We start from the raw sequence: 10,645 nt of genomic DNA, 5'->3' as shown, positions 1-10,645 counted from the left end.
CAAACCTCTTAACATTGTCTATTGGTCCCAAATTGTACCTTCAATCACACTGGGCGACTCTCAGATTGGCCATGTGACCATGCCTTGTGTCATAGTTGTACCAGACTGCCGTGCAATTAATTGAAGCAAGGTATAAGTATACTGGTGGATTGAACAGTAAAAACCCCTTAATTGCATACAGCATACTAGACTGGAATAGAAATACACAATCTAAGATCCAGGTGACTGTTGTATTGTTTGGAATTACACTCGATGGAGAAAGGACGGGCACTAGCTATTGAAGATTGTACTGGAATGGCCATTAACGGGCTACCAACCAAACCAAATAAAAAGTATGCTTAATTAGTGAAAGTACCCCCTGAACTATCTGAAAAAAATACTAGAAGTACCTGTGGAATTCAAAAACCTACTTGACCATGACAAGCCTACTTGATCACCCTTCGGTTAGTTGACCGCCAGGACTCGTGTACATGTGATATCACGTGATCAGTTTAAATTAAAAAAAAAAAAACGTTTACCCTTACTTTTGTCATTTTTCTTGTTTTGTCCCATTGTTTTTGAATCGTTCTTGACCCGGATGGTCAGACCGTCCGGATCAGGAACTATTCAGGCAATTGATTTTGTTTACTTCAAACCCGGTCCTTTGTTAAAAATCGTTGAATCAGTTAACGACCTATTGACCTGGGTGTTCTAAATGCCAATCCATTCAACGGTTTTTTGTCATTTTTATGCACAGGGAGATATTCTTCATGTGTGGCTGTGATGTTATGTGGGTACCGTGGGCAGGAGATTCGGACTTGGTATTCTACAAAATACCTACTCCCCCGTCCCTACGCTGTCCATATTAGGTAAGAATCACCTTTCATGTAAATGTTTCATTGAAAACGGAAAGATTAAAAAATTTTCTCTTTCTTTATCTTATAGGACAAAGAGAGGATGCAACTATTCTATGTCGCTAAATGAATTGAAGATGTGTCCATGTGAAAATGTTGTTTGTAGACACGAAGGGGAGGCATTTTTGGGTTTGTGGAAAAGTGCCAATAAGATTTTGTTTCGACATCAATTAATCAATTATTGCGAAATTTCTAGTGGTTTAGTCTTTAACTTAAACTAAATTATGTTGTAGGAAACTAGGAATACAGTGGTTGTAATTTCTTTGCTTGGATACCGATTCAAGGTGAATGTGATGGTAGAGAAGTAGTTGTCAAAGGGGAAACACCTGTCAATCAAAGAGGTTTACTAAGGAGACATTGAAATATGTCGAGTCAATGGTGCAAAAGGAAAAAAGTTGCATTAAATAAGATGGTCTATTCCGATAGTCTGTTTGGTTCAGACGGGAATAGGAATGAGAATTGAAAATTAGCAGGAATGGGATTTCATTTCCAAGGGAGGGGTAGGGGATGGTCATTCCCTCAAATGGGGGAATGCCATTTTCACAAGATTAGGAATGGGATTCTGATTCTACCCAATCAAACAGTTGGAATTGGAATATTTCATTCCGATTCCGATTCCAGACCCCTATTCCTGCAAACCAAACGACTATAAAAAATGTGAACATTATGGGTGATTAGGATGTTTAGAATGCTATAAAAATTGCATAAAATAGGATGCAAGTTTTTTTTTTTTTGTAATAAATAGGATGTTAAGTTGTGGTACATGGAATGCTAGACTTGTTTTGTTTAAATTAAGTTGTAGGCATCGTAATTTATGTTTCAACTCTCATTTTAATCTGCTTAACTCCCAAAACAGTGCGGTAACATTAAAGCTTATTAGCTCTTCTAAAAAAACCACATTCTGAATTAGCTGTCCTAACCATTCTACTTAGGAGATTAACCAGATTCAAGTTGTCTGACCAATCAATGCAGGTTATGTGTTCTAGTGGAACATATGCATCTCATAATCCCTTTAAATGTTGAGTTTATATTGGGCCAAAAGAAATGGGGTAGTTGCACTAAAAACCAACATCATACAATGATGGCCTTGATTTATCCTCCCTTGCTAGATAGTTAGTCTATGGTTGAGTAAAAACTCCAAGCTTAAGTAGAGTGTATGCATAGCCTTTGTTAGAGATTTTGGCGGTGTTTGGCATTGGTGCTGTTTTTTTGAGAAAACAGTACCATGTAGGCACCACATCAGAAAAAGCAGTGTTTTAGAAAACCTCTTATTTGGTACCATTTTTTCATAAAAAATGTTGCTTCAGATCATGTCTTAGAAATTGGGAAAGTGTGATATGAAGAAACATCAAATTTGGTGTTTTCTCAGAAAACAACTCGTTTTTTCTAGTGGCGCAATGATGCGGCATCATCTTGGACATTGGATAATATGACCAATGCTGAAAACGATTCTACAACACTGGTACCAAACAAAACCAGTCATGTTTTCCCAGAAAACAGCCTATGTGGCAGCATCGCTTCCAAACAAAAAATAACCACCATTTTCTCATGTCCTAGCACTGTTTTTATGATAATTGCACCCAAATGATGCCAAATGAGTATTTGAGTGCATCAGGATACAAATACCATGTATCCACTGAACTTATAAGTGAAAACCCATTGAGGTTCTTTAGCAGCTATTTGGCATTGCTGCCATTTCTTGGAGCAACGACAATGATGCCACATCAGTGTCACGTGAGAAAAAACGGTGCTCTAGGAAACAACCATCTGTTTCGAACCGTTTTTCCATAGCAAACGGTGCTCCAAGCCACACCTTGGAAATTGGGAATGCATGGCTTAGAGCAATGTCAAATTTGGTGTTTCCTCGAGCTGTAGCACATTGCTGCCAATAGGGCAATGATGTGGCATTGGATAATGGGTAAAAGTGCAGAAAACATTTTCTAGAGCATTTGGTACCAAACAGAAAAAGTTGTTATTACTCTAGGAAACGTCCTACTTGGCAGCAACAATTCCAAACAAGAAAAATGCATTGTTTTCTGAGAAAACAGTGCTTCCAACCCACACATCAGCAAAACGGTGCTGCAACTGCAGCATTGATGCCAAACATATACTACATTTATCATATTTCGTCCCTAACAATAGGGAGTAATAAAGGGGTTCTTTACATCTCTACCTGTTAACTCTCTCCATATACAACTTATACAAAAAACATAACCACCTTACATTACACTTCCCACTTAAAACATGCTACCCATATATAGCAAAAAAAAAAAAAGAGCTCAAATTGCATAAAACTTCTATGTACCACTAAGCTAAACAAATAAAGGTGGTTTCATGGTTTCAATTACAAGACGTTAGGGGGGGGGGGGGGGATCTGTTTGTTCATCATAAAAAATAACGACAACACTTCATAGCTTCACAATTGTGAATATCTAAGCTCCTGGTTGGACTGTTCCTAAACCTGCACTCAAAATGATTGAGGTATACAAGAGAAGGAATTCATACATTGAGAATAGGGTAGCATGTAGCATGACTAATTGTTGTGAAAATGACTCACATTCATGGGTGGAAGGGTGGGATAGGATATTTCCTAACACCATGTGTAGGTTGAATCTGAAACTGAACCTGCTGTTCTCAAAGTGATTGAAGTATATAAGAGAAGGAATTCATACATCCGCCATAATAGGGTAACATAGCTAATTGTAGTGCAAATGACTCACGTTCGTAGGTGGGATAGGAGATTGCCTAACACCATGTATTGGCTGAAATTCACTTAACCTACACTCTAAAGTAATTGAGCTATATTTAAAAACACACCAAAAATCCAACTCAATTGACTTACATATATGTGGACTTCTTGGAATGGAAGATTGCCTGATACCATGAATAGATTAAGACTACAACCGAACCTGCAATCAATGAGGTGTTCGAAACTGTGTAAATCTCGTTTTGGTCTCTTCCACGGGATTTGATCTCGTTCAGTTGGGTGTGGACGGGACCACTCCATGCTACACCCCAATATAACGTGGGCCAGTCCCACCCACACCCCAAAATAGCGTAAACGGTAAAATATCGTGGATGTGTCCCTTCCACAGTTGATATTTGATCTCATGCTTTACAAATATTTCTTCAACCATCTGCAACCTGTCTGTTGTTGAGGTCTTCGCCGCCCACCCGCCCTGCCCGCTACAACTCTCCACCACCGCTGGTAAGTTTTTCTCCGCTCGCTAGATTCATATTTCTGCAAACAACCTGATGAGTGTTTCTCGTTAGATTTTGTTTCTCTCCGCTCATTTCTGCAACTATTGGGGAAGATGAGATCACTATAACTTAGGAGGAGAAGCTCTGAGGCGCGTTTGAAGACACTGTCTTTAGAACGTTATTTGCCCCCACTCAGTTTTACTGAGTTTGCTGTTAGGTTACACGCAAATTCGTTCCCAGGATGCAACAGAGCCTTGGGCGAGAATCTGCAACCAGCAAAGTTGAAGAGTCTCCAAAGAAACCTTCTGTGAGACTATAGCAGACCGGACTGAGAGAGAGAGAGAGAGAGAGAGAGATAGTGAATTTCGAAATTGTATGTTTTGGAGTTTGATTCATGCTCCTTAAATAATTTGTGAAGAGGTATGAGGAAAAGGTAGGTGCTGGTTTAGAGAAGGCACCTTGAACAGTCACAATTTCAACCATTGTGACTGTTTAAAAAGTTGTTAACAGTTGGTGACTGTTAACTTTGAATTGTGCCTCTTGATCACACTCGATTGAATTGTGACCGTTGATCCCATCAATGGTGATCAATGATCATCAATGCACCAAAACCAGAGCTGCCCATCGCAAACCACGCGAGTGCGCATGAAGTGCGAGCAAAGTGCGCCTCTAAAGCGCCTCATTGCGCCACACACACGCGCACACACGCGTGCATGCGCGTTGCGCGGTATCGGATCCCCATACTCTACTAATTCTAAGGAGTGTAAATCAGCTCCTATTGAAATACTGAAAACAAACATTGTAATTATCCAATGTGGGACAAGTTCAAAACTGGGTTTTTTTCTTTTGTAAGAGAAAAACTGATTTTTCAACCAAGTGTGCAGGTGCAATTTCTCATGTAATTGACCAATCAAACCCATTGGATTTAATCTCTTATGAGATTAAAATCCAACAATCCCCCACATTGATTGATCAATTACATAGTTCTCTCTCAATCCAAACTACTATGACACAATTATGCATACAAAAGGTGTTTATCAACTTAAACCTCTTGTTAGTATAGTTATCTCAGAGCCTTGTCAAAGTTATTGATGGTAAGACCTTAAACCAACTACTCTCAAGACAGATCGGAGACACCTATACACATAAAAATGTTCAGTCTCTGCAAGAGTTTCAAATTTTGCTTAACACTGTTATGGCCATGTGCTTCTTTCTTGGTTTCATGAACAATCCTGAGAGCAAACCCAAACCCTCATGAGAAGCGGCAGCACTTCTATGTTCACATAGGTGAAGTTCCACTATGTGCTCCATTATTTGACACATTTAAGAACTTCATTAAGAGTTTAACTCAACCTCTCATCATAACGGAGAGCACTGTTTATGTTGTGATGGAAAATTTCTCAATGTCAGTGTTAACAGTCACATTGTTGTAACTTGTTGTTATTCATTAAACCCAATACTGATGGCTTTTCAGTTAAGGTTGGGTTACCATTACAGGTGACTAAGTAAAGGGTTTTAATCCCATCTCTTTGGTTGTCATTCTTACCAATTCTCTAGCTAAACCCTTAGTAAGAGGATCAGCCAAGTTTTTACTTGACCTTACATAGGTTATAGTGATGACTCCATCTTGAATCAGTTGCCTAACAAATTCATGTCTCAGACTTATATGTCTGGACTTACCATTGTAGGTACCACTATAGGCCCTTGACAGAGTTGCTTCACTATCACATTAAATGGAAATTGGAGGCATAGGACTAGGCCAAAATTTTATATCCAATAATAAATTCCTAATCCATTCAGCCTCTTTTCCAACAACCGCCAAGGCTATGAATTCAGATTCCATGGTTGAGTGAGATATACAAGTTTGTCTCTTGGATGCCCAAGAGATCGCACCCCCACCGAGGACAAAAATCCATCCAGATGTAGACTTGTTATCTCCATTACCGGTAATCCAACTTGCATCAGTGTACCATTCTAGTACAACTGGATAATCACAATAAAACAAGTCAAGTTCCAAGGTTCTCTTGAGATATCCAAGAACTCTCTCAATTGCCTTCCAGTGCTCTGCATAGGGATTACTTGTAAACCGATTGAGTTTACTTACTGCAAATGCAATATCAGGTCTAGTACAAAGCATAACATACATCAAGCTCCCTACTGCACTAGCATACTCAAATTGTGCAATTGCTCTACCAGTATTTTCTACTAGCTTTATATTAGAATCATATGGCGTGCTATATTCTTTAAACCCTAAATGCTTAAATTTCTCAAGTACTTTCTCAATATAATGTGATTGGCTTAGTGCATAGCCCCTACTATGCTTTTTAACTTTTATTCCCAAAATGATATCTACTTCTCCTAAATCTTTCATCTTGAAAATGGAGGATAAGTAGTTTTTAGTTTCATTTATGCCAATCATATTTGTACCCACAATAAGCATATCGTCCACATAAAGACACAAAATTACTCCATAATTTTCAGTGAATTTTGAGTAGATGCATCTATCAACACTATTATGTTTAAAACCAAAAGCTAGAATGCAAGAATCAAATTTCTCATGCCACTGTTTAGGTGCTTGTTTTAATCCATATAGCGATTTAACCATATTACAGACTTTCTTCTCATTTCCAGGAAGAACAAATCCTTCTGGTTGTTCTAAGTAAACCTTTTCATTTAAATCACCATTTAAGAAAGCAGTTTTAACATCCATTTGGTGAACAGATAAGTGATAAATGGATGCTAATGCTATAAGTGTTCTAATAGAAGTTGTTCTAGCCACTGGTGCATAGGTGTTAAAGTAATCAATTCCCTCCTTTTGACTAAATCCTTTGGCTACCAATCTAACCTTAAAAGTTTGCACAGTTCCATCAGTGTTGTATTTTCTTCTAAACACCCATTTACATTTTATTGGTTTTGATCCTGGAGGTAGATCTACTAGTACTCATGTGTTATTTGACATTATTGAATCCATTTCATCATTTATAGCTTCCTTCCAAAAGGCAGCATCTCTAGAGGTCATGGCCTCACTATAGGTTTTTGGATCATTTTCAATGTTTAGGACAATGGGTATTTTATTTAAAATCTTCCCTCTATCAGCTTCAACCAAAAATACAATTGACTAAGTAGAGATAAAATCTGAACCTAAGTGTTTCTCTGTTCTTTGTCTTTGACCTCTTCTAAGTCCTATTGTAGGTGTTATAGTTGTGTCATTTCTTCTTTTAGTCTCATTATTATCAACAGGTATTGAGATCTGAGTTTCTCTGTCATTTTCTGTGGGTTCATTTTCTGCAGGTTCAGAACACAGTTTATTTTCAAAGAATTCAACATCTCTAGTTTCAATTATTATGTTAGACTCTAAGTCTAGAAGCCTATAGGCCTTGCTATGTTCTACATATCCAACAAACATACTTTTCTTATCTCGGAATCCTAATTTGGTTCTTTTAGGATCTGGAACTCTATAATATGCTAAGCACCCCCACACTTTTAGATATGCTAAATTAGGTTTTCTTCATGTCCATAATTCATATGGGCATTTGTTATTAACTCTAGAAACAATTCTGTTATGTAAATTTCAGGCTGTTAGGAGTGCTTCCCCCCACAGGTTCAAGGGTGCATTAGCTTTTAACAACATGCAGTTTATCATTTCTGTAAGTGTTCTATTTTTCCTTTCAGCCAAACCATTCTGCTGAGGGGTATAGGGAGCAGAACACTGATGTATTATTCCAAATTTTTTCACAGAAAGAATTAAACTCATTTTTAAAGTATTCAACACTCCTATCACTTCTAAGGATTTTAATTTTCTTTTCTAGTTGATTTTCAACTTTGGTCTTATATAGTTTAAACATGTCAAAGGCTTCATCCATAGTTTTCATAAGGTAGACATAGGTGTACCAAGAAAAGTCATCTATAAATGTTATGAAGTATCTCTTGTCTTCTCTAGTTAATACACTATTGAGTTCACAGATGTCAAAATGGATTAGTTCTAAAAGTTGAGAATTTCTCTCAACACTAGGGAAATGTTTCTTAGCCATTTTAGATTTTACACATATTTCACATTTTTCAATTGATTCATTACTGTAAGCAATTATACCTAGTTTGCTCATGTTCTTTATGGATTTAAAATTCAAGTGTGCTAATCTATCATGCCATAAAGAGAAAGAATCAACAATATAAGCAGAAATTTTTCCTTCATTAATACTTAATTTGAACATACCATTACAACCATATCCCTTTCCAACAAACATCCCATTCTTGAATATGATTAGTTTGTCGGATTCAAAGACAACTTTGAATCCCCTCTTACAAACAAGATTTACTAAGACCAAGTTCTTTCTAATGTCAGGAACATGGAGAACATTCAGGAGAGTCAGTGTCTTTCCGGAGGTGAAGTTCAACTCTACTTTGCCTCTTCCAGCAACTTTGGCACATGTTTGGTTTCCATCTGTACCTCCTAGCCATCAGTCACTTCTTCATATGTCTTGAATAAGGACTTGTCCTTACAAACATGGACTGTGGCACCTGAATCAAACCACCATCCAGAAGACGATTATGCCATGTTGACTTCAGTAATCATGGCCACGAGATTGTCTTCTACCATGTTTGTAGACTTGGTTCCGCCTTTCCGATTTCGGCAGACTCGGGCATAATGCCCCTTCTTTCCACAAACATAGCATGACCCTTTCTTATTGTTTCTCTTTTTGAAGTTCACATCCTTCTTCTTTACTTGTAATGTAGGGTTAGTCTTCTTCGATCCATTTTTCACAAAATTTACCTTAGAGTTCAACATACCGTCAGGGTCTTATCCCTATTGTCTCTAATTCGAGACTCTTCTTCAATACGAAGGTGTTGCTGAATTTGCTCCAAGGTAAGTTTTTCAGCCTTGTGTAGAAGATTCTTCCTGTAATCCTTCTAAGAAGATGGAAGTTTGGCAATGATTGCTCCCACTTGGAAAGATTCAGGAAGGATGATGTTAAGGGATCGAATTTTATTAACTATCACTTGTAGTTCATGAACTTGCTCCAGTATAGGTTTATGGTCGTTCATGGTGAAGTCAAAGTATTCTGCAATAAGATACTTATTCATATCTACTTCTTGCACCTTGTATTTGAATTCTAGGGCCTTCTAGATTTCTTTTGAAGATGTAAGCTCCATGTAGAACTTGTAGAGCCGGTCTGATAAGGCATTCAATATGTGTCCTCGGCATAGAAGTGAGTCTTCTTCCCGTTTTGCTCTTTCCTTCTTTAGTTTCTCAAAGTCTTTGTCAGTGAGTTCAGGAAGTGATTGTAGATTCGGGTCCAACAGATAGTATAGCTTCAGTGTGGTCAGAAAGAAGATCATCTGGTCTTGCCATTGGCTGAAATTTGCTCCATCGAACTGGTCTAGTCGAACAAGATCCTGGTTCATCATCTTGATCGAAGTCATGCTAGCTTCCGCCTCCATTGCAAAATAACGTTCTAAAATTGTTGGGGAAGATGGGGGTCACTGTAACTTAGGAGGAGAAGCTTTGAGGCGCGTCTGAAGACACTGTCTTTAGAACGTTATTTGCCCCCACTCAGTTTTACAGAGTTTGCTATTGGGTTATAGGCAAATTTGTTCCCAGGATACAACAGAGCCTTGGGCGAGAATCTGCAACTAGCAAAGTTGAAGAGTCTCCAAAGAAACCTTCTGTGAGACTGTAGCAGACCGGACAGAGAGAGAGAGAGAGATAGTGAATTTTGAAATTGTATGTTTTGGAGTTTGATTCATGCTCCTTAAATAATTTGTGAAGAGGTATGAGGAAAAGGTAGGTGCTGGTTTAGAGAAGGCACCATGAACAGTCACAATTTCAACCATTGTGACTGTTTAAAAAGTTGTTAACAGTTGGTGATTGTTAACTTTGAATTGTGCCTTTTGATCACAGCCGATCGAATCGTGACCGTTGATCTCATCAACGGTGATCAACGGTCATCAATGCACCAAAACCAGAGCTGCCCATTGCGAGCCACACGGGTGTGCGTGAAGTGCGAGCAAAGTGCGCCTCATTGCGCCACACACACGCGCGCACACGCGTGCATGCGTGTTGCGTGGTATTGGATCCCCATACTCTCCTCTACTAATTCTAAGGAGTGTAAATCAGCTCCTATTGAAATACTGAAAACAAACCTTGTAATTATCCAATGTGGGACAAGTTCAAAACTGGGTTTTTTTTTTTTGTAAGAGAAAAACTGATTTTTCAACCAAGTGTGCAGGTGCAAATTCTCATGTAATTGACCAATCAAACCCATTGGATTTAATCTCTTATAAGATAAAAATCCAACAGCAACTCTCTCTATTTCTATCTACTCATTTCTGCAACTCGGAGATGAGAATGAGACAGTTGGAGAGATAGAGAAAGAAAAAAATATAAAAGAAAGGATAAGACGATAAAAAAGAAGGGAATGAACGATGAAGATGGATACAAAATCCAGGTGTGTTGCCACCATTGCAAGCTACTGAGAGTTGCAACGGTGGCTATGGGGAAGAAGGGAGACGGAGGGGGGCAGAAGGCCGCAAGAGAGATAAAGCAACGGAAA

The sequence above is a fragment of the Nelumbo lutea genome, chromosome 8, assembly GCF_056320005.1.
Source record: "Nelumbo lutea isolate HS-2025 chromosome 8, American lotus-T2T, whole genome shotgun sequence".
NCBI classification, from domain to species: Eukaryota; Viridiplantae; Streptophyta; class Magnoliopsida; order Proteales; family Nelumbonaceae; genus Nelumbo; species Nelumbo lutea.
The sequence above is the reverse complement of the archived record's forward strand: the minus strand, read 5'-3'. Positions refer to the sequence as shown.